We start from the raw sequence: 11,992 nt of genomic DNA, 5'->3' as shown, positions 1-11,992 counted from the left end.
AGTATCATCTAAAATTCCCTTGAGCAGTATTTTAAATAAGAGACTGATATCACTTCATCTCCCCATTCTTTGACTGGTACCTGATTTTCTAATAAATATCTGCAATGAAACTGCTTTATCTTTCATAATGACAGGTTTCAGAGTAGCAGCCGTGTTAGTCTGTATTTGCAAAAAGAAAAGGAGTATTTGTGGCACCTTAGAGACTAACAAATTTATTTGAGCTTAAGCTTTCGTGAGCTACAGCTCACTTCATCGGATGCATTCAGTGGAAAATACAGTGGGGAGATTTATATACATAGAGAACATGAAACAAAGGGTGTTACCATACACACTGTAACGAGAGTGATCACTTAAGGTGAGCTATTAGATAAGCTAATAACTAGCTAGTAACTCACGAAAGCTTATGGTCAAATAAATTTGTTAGTCTCTAAGATGCCACACGTATTCCTTTTCTTTTTGCTTTATCTTGTGTGCAGTTAAACAAAGTTATAGTTTTAGAGCACCCACTCCTCTTTACTTTGGCCCCAAATCTTCTCTTTCTATTGTTCAAGTGGCACCTTATAGACTAAAAGACGTATTGGAGCATAAACTTTCGTGGGTGAATACCCACTTCGTCGGATGCATGTGACATTCACCCATGAAAGCTTATGCTCCAATACGTCTGGTTAGTCTATAAGGTGCCACAGGACTCTTTGCCGCTTTTACAGATCCAGACTAACATGGCTACCCCTCTGATTCTTTATATTGTTGTAGCTCATTCTCTGTCTGTCTGTATGTCTTCGTCCTGTATTTGTGCACATCAAGAGCAGCTGTGGTTAATGAACTGGTGCACAATAGGGTCAATAAAACATATGTAGTGTGCATTGTTAGCACATATACAAAAGTGATTAGCAACTTAAAGATTAAAACGGAACTGGATTTTTAAAATTTTTTGGATCTTAATACTATCTATAATAACTCAGCAGTCTTCTGTAATAATATTGAATGTAACTAAAATTTCTACAAGCTGGATTTCAGAGTCACTTATTCATTGTGTTAATTAATGACAAATGTAGAATAAATTGTCGTGTTCCTTTCCTACGAACTTTTATTCTTACTTTATTTCAGATTCAAACTGGAATTTAATTTGAACAGAACATTATAACTGCATTAACACAGTCAAGAATCATAATTTTTAGACCAACTGAACAGGTTAAGCGACTCTGTGACAACAGAGGTGAGGGTTACCCTAATTCATTATCTGTGTTTGCAGCTGAATATTGCATGTTCTGTTCTCACACACTGACATTCCTAAACTCCCATGTAAATCATTGAACCATAAATAATATGGGGTAGACAATCTAGGAATTTCTTACTGAACTAAAGCAAAGCAAATGTGTAATTTGTAGTCACTAATAGTGTTGTTTTAAGTAACAAAATTAGATTTTCTCATTTTCACTAAAGCTGTTCTTTTAAGGGTTTCAGCTCTCCTTCTAAATGAGATATGGTAGTTTACCTTTGAGCTCCATGCAACTGAATTGCTGATTTAAAAAAAGATCTTAGATGCTGCTACTTTGGAATTTGACAAGGGAGATGCTGAAGTGTGGATCTGCTAAAATGTGATCTGTAAAAAATGACACATTCTTGCTCAACAGATCTCCCTCTATATACTGAATCATATCTGCCTAGTTTAGTGACAAAAAATAAGTTGTTTTTTCTTTTACTCCTCTTCAGAAGTAACATGGCTCTGGGAGAGTGAACTAGATTCTTTACCTTCTTTTGCCTGTTTAACAGAATTATAACATTTACTTACTTATTAGAACTGTGTGGGACCTCATTCTCCTTTCATGTAGGACCCATTCACACTAGCTGGATAAATTTTAAAAATGTATTCACTAACATGTTTTAACTAACATGTTTAAAATCCGTAGCATGGAAAAAGCAAGTTTTAAGTGAACCCCAGGCTTTAACTCAGCCAGCTGTTTACATGCTAAAATTCAACTTGTCTACATTAGAATTTTAGAATGTGTAAGCTGGAACACAATGGAGGTGAGGAATGTTAGAAAAGAGGACATAGCATGTGTAACTGGGAATGGAATCCTCAGTCCCAGTCTGTAGCAGCCAGCGCTCATCTGCTGCACATCTGTTACCATGGCATATGCACATAAGTAGTGAACATAAGCTGCTATTCCCCACCGCCATATGCATGTTTGTAGGACAAGAGCTCTGTACAATTTGTGGACCTACTTGCCACATTTTGCCCCACCATGCTTTTTCATGATATATAATGACCTGCAGAATCTTCTTTGCTCCACCGCTGCTTTTCATTCTCCCTGCCTGTGCAGCAGAACCACAGTAATTCTACTGGGCTAGGAGTTTTTTCTGTAACCCCTCCCAGGGTCTCAGGATTTCAGCCATAGAAATAAGTTCCTAAATTACAGGATATTATTATAGAGGCTCTGACTAAGTCATTATATATAGTAATTTGAGTTTTTTTGGCGTTTTCATTACAATTATATTAATCCAGTTTTTATATCATAGCTGCATAACTTGCTTCAAAGTGGAATTTGGCATACAATTTCTGAGCTGAAGAACAAAGAGTTGCTAAATACGTAGATGCTATATATAGGTAACTTAATCTGTTCCTCACTCAGGCAAAACTTCCATTGAAGTCCATGGGAATTTTGACTTAGTAAGACTGTTGTAGGCGTAGATTTGGCTCTGTGTGTGTTGTGTGTGTGGGGGTGTATTCAAAATGTTTGAGTATTGTTAATTTCTGAGGGCTTTGAAATGGTAGTTAGCTAAGTTAAGATATGAATATACATTTGTATTACTCAAATGGTGCTTTGATTTAAAACATGCAAATGAGCTAATTACTGTAAACCTGACATTTTCTAGCTGTGTATATGGGATTTTATTCTTTATTATTCACTAAACCTGGATATTTGCAGTGATAATTGTTGTGTCATTCAGTATGACACACATGCTAATTCAGATCTACAGTACAAAGCACCTTCCCAAATAAGCACACATACCAGCGTTCAGCACTGTCACATTGTTCATAGTTATTTAAACAGCCATTAACTTCAAGAGAGAGTTGAAATAAATCTGAACTAATTACTGTTTTGTTTCCTTCTCTGGGAATTCAGGAAATTGGAAGAAACTAATGCTTTAGGGCAGTTTGGCAGAAATTTTGAGCAGGTCTTTTTCTCATGGAAGCACGCAGTACAGGATGTCTCAACCTTTTGACCTGTCCAGGACAAATGTTGTCCTGCAGAATCATTTGCGTCCAGTGCTGTACAAGGCAAAGGTGAAGTAGAGACTCCATTCTAATACCTCTCTCTGTATTTTCATGCAGATCACTGAGATAAGGAGCCAAACACTAACTTTACATGTTCACACCAAACATTTTTTCCCCATTTTGGATTTCAATCTAGTATACTGCTTGAGTTGTATTAGTAATTTATATTCTTTAACCATGAGCATGGAAGCTTAAAAGGAGAGCCATATTAAAGTTCTTGACTTGGAATAATTCATCATACATGATGCTCATACATGATGTAGATTTCTACCCATCTGTTAGAGCAGTGATTCTTAACCTATTTACCACTGTAGGCCACACATGTAGCTCTTTATGTGCGATGTGGGCTGCAGCTGCACAATAATGTACTAGTTGTATGGCCCTGAGGATGTCACATGGGCTGCAGTTATGTGCTGATTGGGCCAAAAGCAGCCCATGGGCCGCAGGTTGAGAACCACTGTGTTAGAGTGTCTACAGATGAGGTGATTGTCAGTTTTGAAAGGACAAAGTTTCCAAGCATAGATGGGCAGACTGTGTAAAAGCTCAATTTTCCATTTCCATTTTCCTTATGACTTGTTATGTAATTTTCCATTTCCCTTATTACTTGCTATGTCACATTATTGTCCCATGCTTCCATAGGCTTAGTCTCAAACGATTGTACATTTAACACATCAAACAAAGACTTTCTTTTGGCTTCCCCCTTTCATTCTGTATCACTGTTTGGCTATCTGCATATGGCAGTGGAAAGGAATGTACACCTTAGCCAGAAAGAGTTACAATAATCTATTAATAGGTTGGTTGCTGAGAGACTTGCTTGTTGTGACTGCAATTTTATGAAGTTTGATCTGTCTCACACGTGCACCTTTTTCATACTGAAAGTAAATCATGTTTTTCTGGACCGAGAAGAAACCATGCATTAAGATGTTAAGTGTGTTTTTAATAATTTAAAATATTAGAGGAAGTCCTCTCTTAGAGCCCCTGTATTGGATATATCCTCATGACATTTGTAATATCTTGGGAGAGTTTTTAGCAGGGGAAAGTGACATTACTTGTGTGTTCCAAATGACCCTCTCAAATGCAGTTCCTCAGCAGAGGATCTTTACAGAGAGTCAAGGATGCTGTATGCCACAAGGATCAGCAAAACATGGGTCCTAGATACTAGAGTGATGGGAGCAACAAAGTTGCAGAGATAGAGGAAGTCTGTAATGGGATCTCTGCCACTTCTGGTGGTCCCAGAGTGCTAGGAGCGTTAGATTGGGTGCATAATCTTCATGAGAATGAAGAAATGTATAAGAATTACAAAGTATGACACAGCAGATGATCTGCCACCTGTTTTCCTTTCCGAGCATCTACCAGCTCCTACCAAGTTATGCTTTGAGTACTTGTAGCGACTCATCAGGCATGGATCGGGAGGAGAGAGTGAGATCTGTGAAAGGGTTATTTGTTGCTGCAAGTTTCACAACATGGTAGTCAAGAAATAACTTTCCCTTGGGAAGGAAATGAATAAGCAAACCTGGTTTGGAGCCTGCATTGACCATCCTTCTCTAAGAGGTGGATTTCAGAGGAGATTTCAAAACATAGTGACTTCCAAAATAAAAGATACTACTCTGTTATAGTATCCCCCTCACCCACTCCTTTCCCCCCATATGTTTCAAAAGTACTAATGGGATAGATTGTATCTAATGCTATGAAAATCACCAAGTTCGTAAAGTACTTCTTTTTATATAATGTGCCAGTCAATGAATATCTAAGCACAAGTGTAACTGAGGCCTGATCTACTCTACAAACTTAGGTTGACAGAATCCACCTTATGTTGACCTAATGTACACTACTACACTAATAGGTCCCTTCTGCCGTCCTAACTTGCCTGTAACATCAACTTAATTACTCCACCTTCATTGGCGCTTAATTCGATGTTGATGAGTCAACAGGCAGTGTGGACACAGCATTGTGTAAGTCAACTGAATTGGCCTTCAGAAGGTGTCCCACAATGCTCAGTTGTGACCACTCTAGAGATTGCATTCAACTCTGCCGCACAGCAGCCAGAAATACAGGAAACAGCCCCTTCCCTGTTAAAGCCCCAGGAACTTTTGAATTCCCATTTGCTGTATGATCAGCAGGGAGAGCTCACCAGCCCAGCTGATCATGGTGACTCAGTGCCCCAAATGTGCTCCAGATTGGAGTACACAGGAGGTGGTGGACCTTATTGGTCTGTGGGGAGAAAAATCTGTGCAAGCACAGCTCTGATCCAATAGAAGAAATGCAGCCATCTATCCAAAGATTGTGTGAGGCATGGGGGACAAGGGCTACAGTAAGGACATGCAGCAGTGCTGCATGAAAATCAAAGAACTTTGGAGGTGTACCAGAAGACAAGGGAGGCGAACAGTAATTCTGATTCTGCACCACAGACATGCCGCTTCTTCAATGAGCTGCTTACGATTCTTGATAGCAACCCCACCACTACCCACAAATGCAGCATGGACACCTCCCATGAGTCTGAGTCCAGGGCCATCTCAGGCAACAACAAGGTGGGCATTCTAGATGAGATAGAAAAGGAGGAGGAGAAAGGGAGAAAGGCAAGTCATGGATCCATTCTCCCTGAGAATCAGGAGCTGTCTGTATCCCTGGAGCCTAGCTGGTCACAGGACAGCATGATGTCCAAGCATGATGCTGGGGAAGGCACCTCTGGTGTGTATGCAATTCCAATCGAATTGTAGGGGTTACATGCTCTTATATTTTATGTTTAATCTGAAGAAAAAGTGAGGTGCTGTGGGTATCTGCTTCCCAGTGGCTGCTCCAGCTACACAGAGGGTACCCCGCTGGAAAAGACTTGTTATGTGCACAGGGATGCCCTGGCAATCCTTCATGGAGATCTCTAGGAAACGTTCATGGAGGTACTCTGCATCCTTTGCAGAAGGTTTCTGGGGAGGGCTGCCTTATTTCTTCCACCACAGTAGGACACTTCCCCATGCCACTCCAGTATTAACTCTGCTGGCATCATAGCAGCATCATAGCAGCCTAGCAGCATAAGGACCAGGTCTGTATCCAAACACTTGCAGCATCTGCTCCCTTGCCACCTTTGTTATCCTCAGGAGACTGATCTCACATAGAACAAACGGTGGAAGTTTTCATTACAAGTGTTCGTAAACAACAGAGCATGTGATCTACCACCCATGGTGACTTCCGGGTCCCTCAGCCACGCTTTTCCTAGCATGCTGGTGGTTTGGTTGGCAGGAATCAATGTTGACCTCAGATTCTGCAAGTCCAGGGCTACTACTACCAGCAGCATTAAGGGAAGGAGGGATGGACTTCCTGTGTTCTCTCATGGCCTCAACCCCCCACCCACACCAAGTTGGACAAAGACAGCAATTTGGGAGGCTTAATGCTGGTCCCTGGTCTCAAAGCAATGTCCATGTTTCTAGGGGGGAGAAGGCATTGTCCAGCTGCCCGCCTGTGCTCCCGACGTGGGTTTGCCACAAGTTACAGAACAAGACCCATCGCCCATACTGCAGGGCCATATTCACCATGGCTGGAACAGCAAACCGGTTCATTGAATAGCTAGGGATTCTGAGCGTGTTCTGACTTGCACTTGAGTTTAATAAGGGGAGTGTTTTTAAAATAGCAACCTTGCACTAGACCCAGGGAATGCACTGACAATGGTTTCCTTGTACTTTGCATGCCTTATAGTGGAAAGCTTGGCCTTCAGCACATCCTCCACACTGTCTGAGAGGCTTCTGCAGATTAGAAGGCAGAAAAAGAGGATGTATGATGACATGTTCAGTGAGATAACAAAGACCTCTGACAGCTGAGATGGAGCTAAGAGCTTGGAGGATTTCATTGTCTGAAAAACTGGACATGGACTTGGAGAGCATCCCAGGAGCATGAGCGTGTCATGCAGGAAGAGATGCTGTGGATTATGAAGGACCAATCAGTTATGTCGAGGCATCTGGCTGAGCTTCAAGAACAGCAGCTTGAGGCTAGACTCCCTCTACAGTCCCTGAAGAACTGTCTGCAAGCATCGCCCTGTTCCCAATCACCCTCTCCCAAACATTCCTGGAGGTGGGTGTGGGTGGGAAGGTGCAGTATCTCTTCCACTCAACCCCGGGGAAGGGTACCAAGAACAAAAGTCGGCCATTCAAAGACATTTGATGGTCAAGACAACTGTACTTTGACAGACAAGCTGACATAGTTTCTCCCCTTCCAATATTATCACACCGTTTGCAGAAGGTTAAATTATTTTCCTGTTTTTTCAGGTTCTGCATGTGTGTGCAATAAAAGTAAAAGTTTCAAGAATGAAATGCTCTTTATTTTTTCCAGTCATAGGAGTTTGGGGAGAGAGGTACAGGAAAACTGATGCAACGGAGGGATGGTATGGGAAGGCACAATGTAGATAAGCAGTACACATTACTGTGGCTCATTACTGAAATGGGTTTTCAAAGCCTCCTGGAGACTCAGAGCTCCTTGCTGGGATCTTCTTATTGCCCAGGTAAATGGCTGCTCAAAATTAACTGCCAACCTATCTGGCTCCAAGGCCCCACGCCCATGCAAACTTCTCTCCCTTTGCCTCACAGGTATTATGGAATACACCGCAGGCAGCGATAACTATGGTGATATTTCTTTCAGTGAGGTCTAACCTAGTGAGCAAACTGTGCCAGCAACCCTTTAAATGTCCAAAGGCACATTTCATCACCATTCTGCCCTTGCTCAGCCTTTTGAACTGCTCCTTACTGCTGTCCAGGTGGCTGGTATATGATTTCATAAGCCATGGGGCAAGGGCTAGGCTGGGTCTCCCAGGATCATTATTAGCATTTCAACATAATCAGTGATTATTTTGTGATCTGGAAAGAAAGTCCCTAATTACAGCTTTCTGAACAGACCTGTGTTCGTAAAGAGGCGCGTCATGCACCTTTCCTAACCATCCCATGTTGATGTGACTGAAACACTACCTGTGATCCACCAGCACTTGCAAAACCATTTAAAAGTATCCCTTATGGTTTATGTACTCTTTGGCAAGGTGGTCTGGTGCCAAGACAGGGATATGCATGCCATCTATCAACCACACTGCAGTTACTAACCTCATCAATGCAAAACCATCCACTATATCCTGCATGTTGCCCAGAGTCATTACCCTTCTTAGCAGAAGTTGATTAATGGCTTTGCACACTTGGATCCCAACAGCTCACACAATGGATTTACCAACTCCGAATTGATTCCCCACGATTGATAGCAGTCTGGCATTGCAAGCTTCCAGAAAGCGATTGCCACTCGCTTCTCCACTGTCAGAGCTGGACTCATTTTAGTGTTGCTACACTTCAGGACTAGGGAAAGCCCTGCACAAAGTTCCTGGAAAGTGGCCTTTTGCATTCAAAAGTTCTGCAGCCACTGTTCCTCATCCCGTAGCTGCACAATGATGTGATCCCACCAGTCAGTGCTTGTTTCTTCTGGACCAAAAACGGCACTCTACCTTGTTCAGTGAATTGTCATGAATTGTTTTGTTCTTTGGCTTGCAGCAGGGCTGCTTGCATGACATCTCAATGTTCTGGGTGGCCGCTCCTGTCTCGGCTCTGGAAATACTGCAGGGTAAGGAACGAGGTGTTTGTAATGCTCACAACAAGAAAGCACAGTTGAGCAGGTTCCATGCTTTTTGGCCTATGGCTTACATGTGGATAAGACAGGCTTTCGAAAAAAAGGCATGAGAAAGTATGGGTGGTTTGCCATTGATATCAGGGGAGGGAGGGAGGGAGGGAGAGAAGAAACTGTGTCATGGGAGTCAAAGTTATGTTCCCATTCCCTCCTGTGACAATGTTTTGGTCCCATGAGGCGTTACAAGCCTTTCCCAAAACCCTGTGTGGCTAGATGCACAGGGGGTTAGTGACCCATAGTGTACTGCTCTGTGCATTGATGCAAAAGCGCTGCTAGTGAGGACATACTCCACTGACATAATGAGCATGTGGTGTGGACACGTACGACTGACTTAATTACTGTGGCGGCTGTATGTCAACTTACATTAAATCAACTTAATTTTGCAGTGTAGACATGCTCTAAATGATCAAACAATACAGCCACACAATGGTTGCCCCTAACCTTTGCCCCCAAATCTCACACAATATACCTCCTGATAATTAAAAGCCAGATTTAACAGAGGTGTCCTGCACAGCATCCTAAATGTTTTCAATATTTTAATTTATAAATACTATTTATGTCTCCAAAGACTAGTACCTGGAAGGAGGTGTTAGTTTGCTCAAGTTAGCTCATCTGTGAAAGCGGATTCAGAGGACTATCTATGGTTGGGTTATTCATTGTTTAATACTTTTTCATGGATAAAGTAACTACTGACTCTTATCACTGCCTCTTAGACATTTGATTTTGACCTGGACCAAAACAACACATGATCACTTCTGTGACATTCCTGGGCATAGACAACTAAGGGCTTGGGGAGGGCTTTAGGGATTGTAATAATAAATAAAAGAAACACTATGTTTGGAATAGAAGCTCTTTTATCTCACATTATTAAAAGAGGACACATTTAGTTATGGTACAAAACTACTCATTACAATGATAGTCAACAACAATTATTATATATTTTTTTTAACTCTAGCCCCCACAAATAAAAACGTTTGCCTATGTCCCTGCAGTAGGAACTTGTGTACTAGATCTGGTAGATCAATGATACACCCATTACAACTCCCTTAGATCACTTTTGTTGTCTTTCATATGTTCATAAGTTTTAAGGCCACAAGGGACCACTGCATAACAGAGCACACAGAATGTCATCCATTCCCTCCTGCAATGGAGGGAATTATTCTTACACACTATTTAAGAGAAAACTATCAAGTCGAATAATTTGTGGTTGAACTAAAGCTAATAACTTACAGGACAGCAAATAGGTCTGTGTTCTTAGCCTTCTCGCCGCATTTCCAGCGTCTCTTGATTTCGCTGCTGCTATTACCCTTACAGGCTATAATGAAAAGACAGAAATTCTCTTTCCATTTTCTTTTCTCTGGGTTCTCTGCCTTAAGTACAGCCAGTTCTTCAGGGCACTGCTGTGGCTATCGCTTTATCATTCTTATATGAGTGAGAAGAGGCTAGATACTGATCTCCATTATCTTCCCTGTGTTGTATTGAGTCAATCTATAGATAATTCAACTACCCTCTGCTCTCCACCTGAAAAGGTCATGCCCAGACCATTGAAAATAATCTCTTATTAGTCCCCTGTCTGCCCAGCTCTTTGTTTTGCCTTATATGTGATATTCCAGGACAAAACATAATGTGATCCTCTTCACATCCTTAGGATCCTAGGAAATACATTATGTTCCAAATTCTGCTGTTGTTACTTGAGTAGCTCTTCCGTTAAAGTCACTAAGGCCTAGATCCTCAAAGGTACTTAAGTGCCTACCTCCCATTGAAATCATCTAAATACCTTTTAGGATCTGCGCCTTGGACTCTTGCTTGAGCAATGTGTGCAGAATTTAGCTGTTTTTTCAGAAGATTCCTAAATTATCCACTATCACTTTGGCCTTTATCTTCTTTCTTTTTAGATATGTCACACCGTGACCTTAATGCATCAATGAAAGGAAATGTATAGGCTGTCTAAGCATTAATGCTCTGGTTTGTAAATGTGCAAAAATATTACATAAATGAAGTTGTCTAGATTTCATTTCCGAGAACACAGATGCATCTCAATTTAAATCCATTAGTCTCATTTCATTCCCATTTAGGACTTTTGTTGTTTTTCCTCTTTGGTCTCCATTAACCCAGTTAATCTCATCATCCTTCCTTCTTCTCAGTAAACACTTTTCAGTAGAAGCAGAGATTGCTCATTGCACATTTTGTCATGTAAATTCATCCTGTCTGTGCTTTAGTCATGGCATTTCATCAGCAGGCATCACTATGGGAAATCAATGAGTATATCTACCAAACTTATAGTACCCTCACCGTGAGAAAATATCTTTAGCTTTGGCTATGAAGCTTAAGTGGAATTGATTATATCCTTCAGAAGCAGGAAAAGGGGATGCATGCCTGCTGGGGCTAGTAGTTGCAGTGGGACAGCTGTGCACTTCTCAATATACTGCCTAGCCTGTGCTCATGAAATACTTGAGCATGCAATATTTTCTTGGATAGGAGAGATATATGATATTTCTGGTAATTTATAATTAATAGACCAGAGTTTGGAATTCACAGGGACATGAAGGCATATTTATTCTTTTGAGAGGAGTATAGGAGGCCATAAATTAATTTAAGGGAAAACAAGTTAATAGCAAATTTCTACCAGCTCACAAGTTACCTCTGCAAGATCTTTTTTTCCTTAAGGGGCGAACACCAGCTGTAATGATTGACAAGTGGTGACTTCTACAAAATGTGCAAGCAATATAATCTGAATAATGAAACACAGTAGTACTTATTGCATTGCCTCAAAAATATTCTTGCTTCCCTAAATATATTGACGTGTCAAAATATAACAACATTGATGTACTGTAAAATATATAGCTAAGTTTGTAATGGAATATTGGTCAATGCTAATACAGGAATTACAGTGAAATAGTTTTGTAATGGAATAGTTTGTAATGGAATGCTCATCAATGTTAATACAGGAATTACAGTGAAATAGTTTTTTTTAAAAGACAAAGGAGAAATATTTTAAAAAGAGTAGTTCCCCATAATTCAAAACAATACATGCAATGTGGAGTCAAACAAAATGAGGCTGACTTTGCA

General features: G+C 40.9%; 1 long non-coding RNA gene across 1 annotated transcript; it reads left to right on the top strand.

Annotated features, from left to right (window-relative positions):
- Nucleotides 1–1,147: 1,147 nt before the first annotated feature.
- Nucleotides 1,148–7,543, top strand: LOC140896281 (uncharacterized). The gene is made up of 3 exons (XR_012154501.1): nucleotides 1,148–1,216; nucleotides 3,129–3,289; nucleotides 6,968–7,543. It is a non-coding gene; the product is annotated as an uncharacterized lncRNA (long non-coding RNA).
- Nucleotides 7,544–11,992: the final 4,449 nt, after the last annotated feature.

The sequence above is a fragment of the Lepidochelys kempii genome, chromosome 12, assembly GCF_965140265.1.
Source record: "Lepidochelys kempii isolate rLepKem1 chromosome 12, rLepKem1.hap2, whole genome shotgun sequence".
Classification (NCBI taxonomy): domain Eukaryota; kingdom Metazoa; phylum Chordata; order Testudines; family Cheloniidae; genus Lepidochelys; species Lepidochelys kempii.
Note: the sequence above shows the minus strand (reverse complement) of the source record. Positions and strands in the feature narration are given on the sequence as shown.